General features: G+C 48.0%; 1 protein-coding gene and 1 long non-coding RNA gene across 3 annotated transcripts in view; both read right to left on the bottom strand.

The window, feature by feature from the left end:
• The window catches only part of HAS2 (hyaluronan synthase 2), a 42,723-nt gene extending 30,026 nt beyond the window's left edge, over nt 1–12,697 (bottom strand). For both annotated transcript variants that reach the window (XR_013988273.1, XM_081012677.1), the window contains exon 1: nt 12,036–12,697. The gene's annotated coding sequence lies outside the window, so the exon portion shown is untranslated. The remainder of the gene's footprint in view (nt 1–12,035) is intronic.
• The window catches only part of LOC308480959, a 387,800-nt gene that overhangs the window by 30,026 nt on the left and 344,717 nt on the right, over nt 1–13,057 (bottom strand). The window lies entirely within an intron of this gene.

The following is a 13,057-nucleotide window of genomic DNA, read 5'->3' as shown; positions in this document are numbered from 1 at the left end:
GCAAGATGAGGTGCCTACGTCAGGCAGCAGATGCTGGGGTTGTGTGGTAGGCCTCCACTGGAGACAAACCCCCAGCCTTTCCCCCTCTGTAATTATCTACATCGACTGGCAGTGGCTCCCCAAGATTTCAGACCATTACTTTGGAGATGCTGAGATTTGAACCCGGGTCTTGTGGTTAAGAGCAGTAGTCTCGTAATCTGGTGAACCGGGTTCGCTTCCCTGCTCCTCCACATGCAGCTGCTGGGTGACCTTGGGCTAGTCACACTTCTCTGAAGTCTCTCAGCCTCACTCACCTCACAGAGTGTTTGTTGCGGGGGAGGAAGGGAAAAGGAGATTGTTGGCCACTTTGAGACTCCTTAGGGTAGTGATAAAGCGGGATATCAAATCCAAACTCCTCTTCTTCTACTACTAGCTACCTTCATGGGCTGAGGTGACCACTCTCTCCCCTATACCTGGAGGTGCTGGGGACTGAGCCAGAGACCTTCCACATGCAAAAGCTCTGTCACTTGCCGCAATGCAATCCATCAGTGCACAAGCTAAATTGATATCCCCAAGCACTTTCCCGATCTGTCCCACTATTAAGACTGAAATCTTGAGTTGCTTTGCCCAGAATCCTGAACACAGCTGAAGCCAACGGGTTTCCAGCAATGTAGCCTTGGGCAGGACTGCAGTCATAGCGAAACACGGACATTTGATACAGGACTTTGCTATCTGATGCCCAGGATCTGATAGTTAAAAATCGGGACCGGATTGTGGCAGCCAATGCTGCTGCTGCGGCTGCTGCTTGGCACCATTCCAGTCGCCAATCTGCTCGTTACAAATTTGATAAGCCTGCAAGAGGAAAGACTTGGTGGCTGGAACAATTCCAAATAGCCAGGAAATCCCACTTGAGGTCAAAAACAGCCACAACTGGAGAATTCCTCACTCACTCGTCTAGCCAAGACAGGCTTTAACCCCCCCCCCCCAAACAAACTGGAAACCTAAGGACTCTTGCTCTGGTTCAGGTTCAAATAATGACTGTCAAACAATGGCTCACGTTCTGCTCTGTTCCAGTTCAAGGGTGAAATAATAATAATAATAATAATAATAATTACTAAAGTCTTGGGTTTTTTTGCTTTTTTCTGTTCTAATTTCATATTGAGGAGCTTTCAGAAGTGATCTCAAAATGACTGCAAGCTAGCCAGGGGTTGGGGAACAAGTGGCAAAGCCCTGGAGCGGATACGGGAGATTGGCACTTGCTAGAAAAGGAGTATCAGGTTAACACCTGTTACTTTCAACCCACTTAGAAAATGAACTGGAATGGACCACAGTCCACGAATGCCTCTCCTATAGTACTGGATTCCCTGCATTGCCCGGGCTTTGACTAGATGAATACACGAAGGACTAAATGATTCTATGTAAATGAGTAAAGTTTCAAGACCAGGAGCAGCATAAATACGTCACATGACTTAAACCACCGAGTCTCTTGGGCTTGCTAATCTTAAGGTCAGCAATTCGAATCCGTATGACGGGCTGAGCGCCTGTTGCTCTGTCCCAACTGCTGCCAATCTAGCAGTCCGAAAGCACACCAGTTCAAGTAGATAAATAGGTACCGCTTCGGCAGGAAGGTAAACAGTGTTTCTGTGTGCTTTGGTTTCCGTCACAGTGTTCCATTGCGCCAGAAGTGGTTTAGTCATGCTGGCCACATGACCCGGAAAGCTGTCTGTGGATGAATGCCAGCTCCCTTGGCCTGAAAGTGAGATGCGCACCGCAACCCCATAGTCTCCTTTGACTCGATTTAACCACCCAGGGGTCCTTTACCTTTACTGATTATCTTTATTCTTCTACCCAATTATATGCTTCTCCACCTCTGCCTAAAGATCTCCCTCACATGACTTGACTTATTCTCCTCTCAGACTGCCTCTTTTCCAGGAACAGCCTCCTCAAATTCAAGACATGATTCTCTATTGTGCCAGGAACCAGTCAGATGAACCAGAGATCTGCTGCATCCTTCAGCTTCCAAAAAGCTGTAGGAGGAGTTTCAGAGGGTGGTCATCTCTACATTCACACTTACTGTATTTACATTCGAACCGTACGCAGGCACCTGTAAATTATAACATTAGCCGATTGCTACATTAGCCGATTGGCACCCCCATTTCTGGGAAGCTGGCTGAGACTTAATTTTGGCAGCAGCAGAAGCAAATCCATCTTTGAAGTACAAATGATTCCCAGCGTTCATTCATTATGAACATAAAATAGCTGTCAGCATTCTTTCCCCTTCCAGTTTTAAGAGCCAATGGAAGGGGAAACTGAACAGTTATGTTACATCTGTACGGCTTTACTGCTCTGCAGCCCAGTTGCCTTAGCTCATTTATCATTTCCAGATTTTTTACATGTCATTGATCTTCGCTGCAGGGATCAGACAGAGCCGATGTCAGGTCTCTGTTTTAAGTGCAAATTAAAGAACAGGAGAGAGCCCAGCTTTCAATAATGAAAAAAGAAATAATAAAAAAAAAATCAGGCCATTATAAACATGAAACCAGCTGTACATTCTCAGAGACCCCAGTACGGGGTCTCCGAGTAGCATTGAATTAAAAGGCGTGGGGCCCTATTCTGAACTGTCAGTTTGCCTACGCCATTGCTCTCAAGTCTTACACCTTTTAGCTGTAGGCATGCTTCGTTAAGGTACGAGGGCTTGCCGATCGGAAGGTTGGGGGTTTGAATCCCCGCGACGGGGTGAGCTCCCGTTGCTCGGTCCCAGCTACTGCCAACCTAGCAGTTTGAAAGCACGTCAAAGTGCAAGTAGATAAATAGGTACCGCTCCAGCGGGAAGGTAAACGGTGTTTCCGTGCGCTGCTCTGGTTCACCAGAAGCGGCTTAGTCATGCTGGCCACATGACCCAGAAGCTGTATGCCAGCTCCCTTGGCCAATAAAGCAAGATGAGCGTCACAACCCCAGAGTCGTCTGCAACTGGACCTAACGGTCAGGGGTCCCTTTACCTTTACTTCATTAAAATGAAGGTCTCTCCCTGCTTCCAAAGAGCGCAGATAAGTCAAAATAAGGGTTCTAACCAATCTGGATTAGTGATAGGGAGTATAAAATCGGCACCCAAGGATGCCAACTTGAATAAAATCTTGGAGGGGGCCAGATAAGTTCTGGTCCGCATAATCAAGTCAGTAGACATGGCACAAACACACCATTTGAATGGCAATTCTGATCAACTTTAGGTTTGTGTGCCCCCCCCCCCAAAATATTTTATTGAGGGTGCCAAAGGGACCTTGGCCCCTAAGAGTTGGAAAGAAAGAAAGAAAGAAAGAAAGAAAGAAAGAAAGATGGTGCAAATATCATTTGAAGGATGCCAATGAGAAAAGTATGGGAATGCCAACATTTTGGGAAGGAATGTTGAGTTCTTAGTAATAAATGAGGGGGAGGGGTGGATACTATACTGAGAAAAAGGAAGGCTTTTGTGAAGCTGGAAGTACCCAGTGACTCACATAACTAAGCATGTGAATATCCTCCATTGAACAATATTGTGCTGGAAGTGAAAGTATTGGGTGTTTGGTAAGTAAGAATAATACTTTGCATTCATATTGTGCAATCCTATGCATGCACATAAACTGCACTTTATCCAGTGCTGTTTACTCCCATGTAAGTGTGCATAGGATTGCATATGCGTGTGTTCAAAGCACATCCTATTTCTTATCCCTGCAATTGCTAGCAGGCTCAGTAAGGGAGGGCAAGTGCTATTGTTGCCATATTGCTGGGGTGAGTGGTGGCCAAAAAGAGCAAAGAGCGAGCCCTGGTGGATCAGAACCAAATCCCCATCTTGTCCAGCATCCTGCTCTTACAATAGCCAAGTGTGCCCAGACATAGCAAGTCCACAAGCAGGACACACTCACCCAACTTGTGATTTCCAGCAACTCACATTCAGCGGTTTACTGCCTCCTGCACTTAAAAGTAATGCATAGCCATCAGGACTAGTAGCCATTGACTAATCCTTAATAAAACCAGGCAAGAGGTGAGGATTTGCCTTAAGGCCACCTAGTTAGCCTGTCCTGTGACCAAAGTGAGGTTTTATCTGGCAATCTTTCAAACCATTCTCCACGTTAGATCATGCAGTAGCTATTTTGCACATTCCTGTCACGGAGTGATGTGTGCATGTACATGAGCCCCTCTATGAAAAGACATGCTAGGAAATAGTCTCTGCAATACTGGATTGGCTAAAAGTGAACCTAACCCCCTATATAATTAGCAAAAAAACACAAAGCACCTCTAGCAGCTAGTTATGTAGAGGTGGCTAAATGTACACATTGCAGAATCGCAAACTGTGTGAATGGCTGGAACGCTAACAAATATATTGATACAACTGTATTTGCCCCCTGAACAGTGGTCTACAGGAGACCTGCAACACATTGCATTATGCGCCTGCTCAGAATTCTAGCTACTCTGTTTACATTCCTCCCTCCTACAAGTTTTCTGTTCAATGCCTCTCAAGTTAGCCAGCATTCTGTACCCACTGAGCACATTTGTGTACAGACAGTATACAGTGTGTTATGTACTGAGTTGAATAGGATCCAAAATGCAGCAGTCTGATTGGTCCACAGGAGCCACCCAATCCAGCTCCAGGTGGAAGTGAATCCGCAACCTGATTGGCCTACAGGAGAATCCCGGAATTAGCCAATCACGTGGGGCCCATTGTGTAAATAATGTATATAAAGCAGACATTCTGGGGGAACTTCCATTCCTCCTCACCACTATGAGCTGAATAAAGAGCATGAAATCCACTCTCGACTCCGAGTATATTTCACAGTGGTACCTTGGGTTACAAACGCTTCAGGTTAGAGACTCCACTAACCCAGAAATAATACCTCGGGTTAAGAACTTTGCTTCAGGATGAGAACAGAAATTGTGCGGTGGCGGCGCGGCAGCAGCGGGAGGCCCAATTAGCTAATGTGGCACCTCAGGTTAAGAACAGTTTCAGGTTAAGAATGGACCTCCAGAACAAATTAAGTTCTTAACCCGAGGTACCACTGTAGCCTTCAAAGCACCTTCAAGGTACATTCTTCCCCTCAAAGAATTCTGGGCACTGTAGTTTTTCAGGTTTGTGAGGAGTGTAACTGTGAGGGGCAAACGACAGTGCCGAGAATTCTTGGAGGCAAAGAAGTTGTTTCAAATATGCTTTAGAAGGTATAGTGTGCATATACTCTTAGTCCTCATCATTGAGCTGTTTTTGGAGTTTCCCCTTTCTATAGATTTGTCATACTTCTGCAAACCTTGGGGTTTCCTCAAGCCTGCTGATATGTTCATGTCACATGATCATGTTACACAGGACAAATGCAACTAAGGGTGAAGGAATCACTGGTTTCTCCTGCTGTAAAAATATGCTGGAGAACATGAATCTCAGCCCTAAAGGTAAAGGTAAAGGGACCCCTGACCATTAGGTCCAGTCGTGACTGCCTCTGGAGTTGCGGCGCTCATCTCGCTTTATTGGCCAAAGGAGCCGGCGTACAGCTTCCGGTCATGTGGCCAGCATAACTAAGCCGCTTCTGGCGAACCAGAGCAGCGCACAGAAATGCCGTTTACCTTCCCACCGGAGCAGTACCTATTTATCTACTTGCAGTTTGATGTGCTTTCGAACTGCTAGGTTGGCAGGAGCAGGGACCGAGCAACGGGAGCTCACCCCGTCACGGAGATTCGAACCGCCGACCTTCTGATCAGCAAGTCCTAGGCTCTGTGGTTTAACCCACAGCGCCACCCGCGTCCCTTGTTCTTCTTATGTATGGGTTTATTTACCATCCTAGCACACAGGTCTTGATACAGCGCAAAGCAAAAGGAGCACTGTTATCCTTGGATTAATCAGCAGCAATTATATTTTGAACTATCAGAAGCTAAACTAGCCTCAAGTTCCAGTTCTCTAATCAATTAACTGGATTTTGCAGCAAAGCGAGCCTCATCTATTTCAGTGGAACAGGCTTCCCAGGGATAGTTTGTGCCTGTGCAGATTTCCTCAGAAGAAAGTCCCAGTGAATTCAAGGAGGCTCATTCCTTTGCATGCCTGTGTTGGACTGCAGCCTCCGCTGGCTTGCAGATTGATGCATCTCATTTCAGTGGGTTGGAAGAGAACTGAAAAGGCCAAGTCTCAAGTTTCAAAGCTGTCTCATTGTCCTGTTCCCTGTGCAGACTGCTGGGTGGTGGTAGGTTTTATTTTCTGCTCCTGCTGATAGCTATTACTTAAAGATGTGTGGAAACTAGAAACCACTGGGGATAATATATGTGGCTTGTCAGTTACACACTATTTCAAAGAGCATTCGGTGGCGAGCCAATGAGGTCCAGTCTGCCTTCAAGGCTGGTGACTAATCTACTTATGGATTTGTTGTGGCCTTGAGAAAGTTATTTCTCTCTAATACCCTGATCCTAAGCATCTTTGCTCAGCATTATCCCATTGATTTGAATGAAGCTTGCTTCCAGTATGTGTGCTCGGGTCCTTGGTTTCTTCAAAGGATCTGAGCACACGTGCTGGATGCAACCACCAAGGTCTTTTGATACAGCCAATTATTAGTTTCCATTGTTCTGTGCTACCAACCGCGATGCCTTTGCTTTGTTGGTCAATCTGGGGCAAGAGGAAGGAGTGCAATTATAGTCATAACTCATGTTACGTTTGCTTCAGGTTGAGCATTTTCAGGTTGTGTCCCGCGGGGACCCAAAGTACCGGAAAGGGTTACTTCCAGGTTTTGCCGCTTGCGCATGCGCAGAAGCAGCGAATCGTGACCTGCGCAGACGTGGGTTGCATCCTGCTCATGTTGCGAACGGGCCTCCGGAACGGATCCCGTTCGCAACCAGAGGTACCACTGTATTGTGTGCATGGAAGGAGGGTGTGGCGATCACACAGGGTCCCCGGACGTTTCACCGCCTATTGATCCCTGTGCCACCACTTTATTTCTCGCTGCCACCACCCAGGCCCTACCTGGGACAATACTGAATCCAGTCAGGGTTAAATTGAAACACACTTTTGTTATTTCTTGCAATTTAACAAGCATGTGGTTTCATAAACCGTACTGGTCAATTACATTCATGGGGTGCCTATCCAGACCTATAACTTCTGCTACCTGCTCTCACTCACTAAACCACCTCTCAGATATTTACTTGTCTTCCTAGCCCCTAACTGTTCCTGACTCAGCCTATTTCGCTACACTAACTCAACCTACCCACAAACTATCCCAATTCACTCCCACTCCAACCAACCACCCAACTCCCAACGACCTTCTCCCTTTGCCCCTCCCAGAGCTGGTTTTATGGTCCCTCTGACTCCACCCCCCTGGGTTCTGATTGGGTAACCCATTTAACTATTTCACCTCCAGGATTCTCTCATATGTTAACGCCACAGAGGGTCCCTTCCCATCATCTCAAACCCCGAGTTCTGTTTATACAAACAAAGCCCACAAATCTAAGGTGGGGCATCTGTGACCTTCCACATGTTGAACACCCATCGTTGGGGGCAGACACCTAGGGGCCAAGGCAGTTTTGGCCCCAACGCCAATGTATTTTTTGAGGGGGCCGGGACCAGGCCTCTTCAATTTCCAGAGGGCGCTTGGCTCCACCCCCTGACTCCCTGAGACTTACGTCAGGCCCCTCAATCATCTGGAAAAGCTGGCACCTTTGACTCCCGTCATCCCTGACCACTGGCCATGCTGGCTAACAATACTGAGAGAGCTAGAATCCAACAACATATGAAGGGCCACCGATTCCCCACATCTGTTTTAAATGGTTAAAATCTAAAATAATCCTTTTATTTGGGAGTGGGGTCACTCTTCCCCGCCCCCAGTTATTTTCCTTTTGTACATGAAACATGTTTACTAAAATGGTAAGACAATTCTCATGCTTCTGTAGGCGAACATAACTGCCTTCCAACGCAGGTAAAACGTTATTAGTTGCAGCCTGCATCTATGGAAATAGGTTTTGTACCTGGGTGACTCCTTTTCGCCTCTGTTTCCTTTGATTTTATTGTACACAACCTTGTGTATTGTATACCTTGGTTTGCAACTGTTTTGGATTACAACCACGTCAAACCCAGAAGTGCGTGTCCCTTTTTTTTAATTACAACCCATTTAAAAAAAATTACAACCCCCCCTTTTTTTTGAGGCCCCATTGGCGAAAGCGCGCCTTGGGTTACAACCTGTTTTGGTTTACAACCGGACGTCCAGAACGGATTATGGTTGTAAACCAAGGTACCACTGTACTAGGAAAAGTGAGCACACGGACTCATATTGAAGTCTAAGGAAATAAATGCAGTTTGTAAGGCAGGGGCTAGAGAAAGGCAAGCCTAAGCATGTTTACAGAGCTCTGTGGGACTCGCTCCCTAGTATGAAGTCACCATCTGAAGCACACAATCACCTGCTTTAAATCTCCCTCCCAACCCCCAAAATCAATGGGATAAAAAAAAAATGCTTAACCTTCAAGCCCCATGTTTCTAGAGCAGTTATATGGTATAATAACCCATCAGCTCTCAGACAGGATGGCAAGCGTGATGGGAAGATTCAAGGGCAATCAAAGAAACAGTTAAACATTTCAGTGCAGTATAATATCAAAATAAGTTAATTTAATTTATCTTTTCAAAATAAGAGCAAGAACATCAAGGGATATTGAGGAAAGTTATCATCCTTATGGTTGCTATGTTTCAAAAAAGTAAAAACCAGGACACCCCAAAGCTGCTGAGCTTTCTTTAGGAAGGAAACACAACACACAAAAACCTGCGCTCTTTTGTAAATTTTCCCCGTCAAATTTAAAAAAAAAAAAAAACAGACGTCAATTCCGCCTATGAAATCCCAGATGTATGGCAGCCCTAATCATCCTATAATACTTAACGTACATATGTAAGAGACTCATTTATAGTTATAATTTGGGAGCGTATCCTTACGCAGATGCTGATTTAAGAACTTTATACTTGATTTTATACTTTCTGGATGTTCTATTTTGTAAATTAAGTACTTCTAGGAGTCCCCGTCCCGCCCCCAACGTATTTCTTCTTTGTTTTCCAATCCATTTCCACATCTGCTGTGGCTCAAATTTTTATTCTGAAATAATAAAAAAGGGGGGGGGGAGGGAGTTTGAGCTCCGTGGGAGAACAGAAGATCCCAGGTTCCATCCCCTGACTCTCTAGGCAGGGCTGGGAAGTCGAAAGGAGCTTCTTATGCTAAGAACCCCCTTGAAACGTCTCCTTTTTCTCTTCCCTCTCAGAGGCGCCAGCTGTAGAAAAAGTCCCCATTTCCCTCATGCTTGTCTCACGGATCGGCCGGGGGAACCCCTTCCAGATCGCCAGAGCCAATCAGGAGACGGTGCGGCGCCGCGTCATAAAGGAGGAGGCGGACCCTCCCACACAGTGACCTCATCGTCGGCATTCCCTGCATCTCGGGTCTTGCCTGCTGCCACGTGGGTTCCCAGCCTGCAATAAAAGTCTGCCTGGCTTTTTGCTGAGCGACCTCGCTCTTCTTTTTTTTGCTCGCTCTGCAAAAAGGGAAGGCGGGGATTAGGAAGCGGCCGGGGCCCCAGACGCCTCTCCCCGGGCTTGCAAGGGGGCGCGGGGCTGCAGGCAGGCCGGGGCTTATTTTCATGCGCTGGAGGGGCGAATGCTTCACACGTGTGGGTCGCCTCTCTGGACTCTGGCCCATAACCACGGTCTCTTCTCCCCGCCTCCCCATAATTGAACCGCTCCAGCTGCGCCCTGTCGAAGCCTTTTGCAACAGGACCCTGCTTTTAAACTCGCTGCGCCTTCCCACGAGGGAAGAAAGGCTGCTGAATCCGGAGCAATAAAAGGGGGGGGGGAGCAGTGGGAACGAAACAATGAGGTGGCTTCTATCCAGGGCATGGAGAGAGAGAGATAGGCATCTTGGAGCCCGGCAGGCGGTTGCCAAGCCGGGGCCAGCGCAGCCTCCTCTCAAGCCTGTCTCTTTGTCCTGCCCCACGGATGGAGGGAGAGCGGATCGGCCCCTGCCTGCACGCGCGCGGCTCCGGAGCCGATGCCACGTCCTTCCATTTCCCTCGCCTGCCGGCGCGCCCCATCCTCCAAGGCAGAGGATCTCAACCCTGCCCACCCGGAAAAAACCAAAGCAAAACCCTCGCCCCGATCCACGGCCACACACCGCACTTGGGTAGCAAAGCATTGAGCCTTGCAAGGCCTGGAGGCGAGGAGTTGCATTGCTCCTCTCCTGTAAAACGGCGCCCAGCTGCGGCAGCGATCCTACGCATAGACAACCTGGGAGTAAGGGGCTTTGAAGCCAGCGAGGCTTAAGGCCTGAGTAAAGAGGCACTGGCAGATCTTGAGGGTGGGGTGGAGGAGTCAGGGTGCCCACGTGTTAATATAGGGTGGGTACCTATCTCTGCTTCCCTCCCCCTCCACGAAGCATTTCGAAGCGTCTTGCAAAAAGGGTTCACCGAACCAGACACACCCCTTTCCTAACACCGAGCAGACAGATGTTTCTTCCATAGAGGGGAGGGGGAGACCGGCTCTCCAGATGTTGCTGGACTCCAAACTCCCAGCAGCTCTGGCCATGGTCGCTGGCGGGGGGGGGGTCAATAGCCAGATGTTCCTCACTACCACCGCAGCATCTGGCTATTCAGATTGCATTTGAACACGGCTCCTTCGTTTCACAGCCTTTGCCTTGACAGATCTGTAGCTCCCATCAATGCGTCTTTCAGAAAAAGAAAAACGAAAGATGCCAAGAGCGCGCCCCAGCCACCCAGCTACCCTCCCATATTGTGGCAGCGCGTTCCGTAGGTGGAAGCGTTGCGGAGCAGCTCCTTTCTCCCGCCAGTCAAATGTATTGGCCGATTCTGGCTCGGTTTGTAGGTTGCTGAGACATCCTCTCCCCACTTCCTTAAATAAATAAATAAATCACTGGGAATCTGACACCCACACCCCTCCCCCTCTCGCCTTCTGCTCCTTCCCAGGTTCCTTCTCCACTCTCTTCCACCCATTTGAAACCGGGAAGGGAGGGGAGGGCGTGGCAAAGTCACGTTTCATGTTTTTACAAGTGTCTAAATAGCTACAGTGTATGCAGTCCAAAAGAGAGAGAGAAGGGGAAAGCAGACCCGCCTTCCGGGATAGACTCGCTCCTTTGATATTTTGGAACCAGATCAATGTCTCCAAATCTCCCAAGAACCTTTTAGCTTACATAGGTGTGTTCATACGTGTGATATATATTTCTTGCAAGCCGAGAGGAAAAAACTATTCCTTTACTTAGGCGTACAAGACACGCCCCCCCCAGTTACTTGCGAGTAGACTTACTGATTTCCCTCCATCGATTTTATGGATGTTCCCACAATTATCACGGAAATGAGAGAAGAGACTAGGAGGACCTAGATGCATTTACTCCTCCACAAACCCCTTCCAATGGGGTTTACTCGCGAGTAAGTTCTGTTCTGCCACAAAACCCTGGCGCTCGATCCTCGATCTTTAATGCATTTGCAGAACTCGGGGTTGGTAAACGATTTATAGACCAGGATAAGGAAAAGGGGCAAGATCCGGCTAAAGGTGAACACTTCCCAATACCATTTTCCCCCAGTAGAAGAGAAGCGCACCCCCCCCCAAAAAACCTAACTATGCTTAGGCCCACACGAGCTTTGCTCCCAAGTAAGTACGCGCAGAATTGCAGCCTTAAAACGCGGTTGACCTTGGCAGGATCGTTTCCTGCGCCCTGAAGACGCGCCCAAGGTAGCCTAGGCGTTAAATTTAGCTTCCCCAAGACAGGATGCAGTAAAGAGATGCACAACATTATCTGAAAGAAGCTTCAGGTGATCAACGGCAATTAAATTAGGCTGTTCCTCGGGGCAGAGACCTGCGTTCCCATCGGTTTAAAAGGCAGACGCGCGCAACGAGTTGCCTCGATGGCGCTCCACAAACACTAACATTTCTCTGTCCCCCTCCTCGGAAGCAATGTCCGCCTCTTATTTAAAAATAAATAAATCCCCCCCAATCCCCCCCACCCGATTTCTTGCAAGAAACCTAAACAGAAATAAAATTGCCATTATTATTATTTTTTAAAAAAGCAACCCTCACTCACCTTGCAGTTCTTCTCTGCTCATCCAAGATCTACAAAGAGGCCGTCGGCGCGGTGCGGAGACCGGGAAGCCCTCTCCCCCCAGATTGAGGTAATAGATCAACTCACGCTTTCGGGAGGGTGTTTGGAGGGGGTGGATCCCAACGGCCTGCAAACCATGGGGAAGAAAACAGGGAGCAGAAGGGGGATCTTTTCTCCCCCACCTGGATCCCAGTTCCCTAAAAAATTTCAAGTTTCTGGCCTTTTCTTTCAAATTTCCTTGCCCCTTCCTTTTTTTTTTCTCAAAGCTGGCTTCCAGAGAGATGGAGACGGTGGGCTTGTTCCTGGCGGTGGAGAGTCCAGGCGCCCGCCGCAGAAGTTGCTAAGAAAAGTTGAAGGCGGCGCAGCATCAACAGGCAAAAGAGGGAAGAAAAAAAAAGTCTCACTCTCTCTCTTTGGTCCGGGCTGAATGGAACTTCTATCTCAGGCTCGGCGGCGGCGGCGGCGTAGCAGCAGCAAGCAGCCTCAGCAGTTGGAAGTAGCGGGTGGATAATATTTTCCAGACGTCTCTTGCCTCTTTCTCTCTCTCTCTCTCTCTCTCTCTCTCTCTCTCTCTCTCCCCCGTCTTCTTTTTCCTGCCTCCCCTTGGCTGCTGAGATTCTGCCTGCTCCAAGTTAAGGGGTCTCTCTCTCTTTCTCCTTTTTTTTTTTTAAACCAGTGAAGGCTTGGAGGTTGTTTTAATAGGGTGGAAAGGGTGGGGGGGGAGAGGAGGAGGGAGAGAGGGAGGGAACTCCTGTAAGTTGGAAGGGGGGGGGGAAGAGCGAGAAAGAAGAGGGAGAGAACTGCCCATTCAACAGGACCAGTTTAAACTCGAGTGAATTCAATTAAATTAATTGCAAACAGAAATTGCAAAAAGAGAGAGAGAGAAATACAATACACATGTGTTACTACCACCTGATTTCCTCTTCGTGTTAGAAGGGGTGGGGAGAGGGGAGTTGGGCTTTTGAAATCCCTCCATTCTGCCACTCATTTCACCTCCCGGAATC

Source organism: Podarcis pityusensis, assembly GCF_964106645.2.
Source record: "Podarcis pityusensis genome assembly, chromosome: 7".
Lineage (NCBI taxonomy): Eukaryota > Metazoa > Chordata > Lepidosauria > Squamata > Lacertidae > Podarcis > Podarcis pityusensis.
The sequence above is the reverse complement of the archived record's forward strand: the minus strand, read 5'-3'. Positions and strand labels throughout refer to the sequence as shown.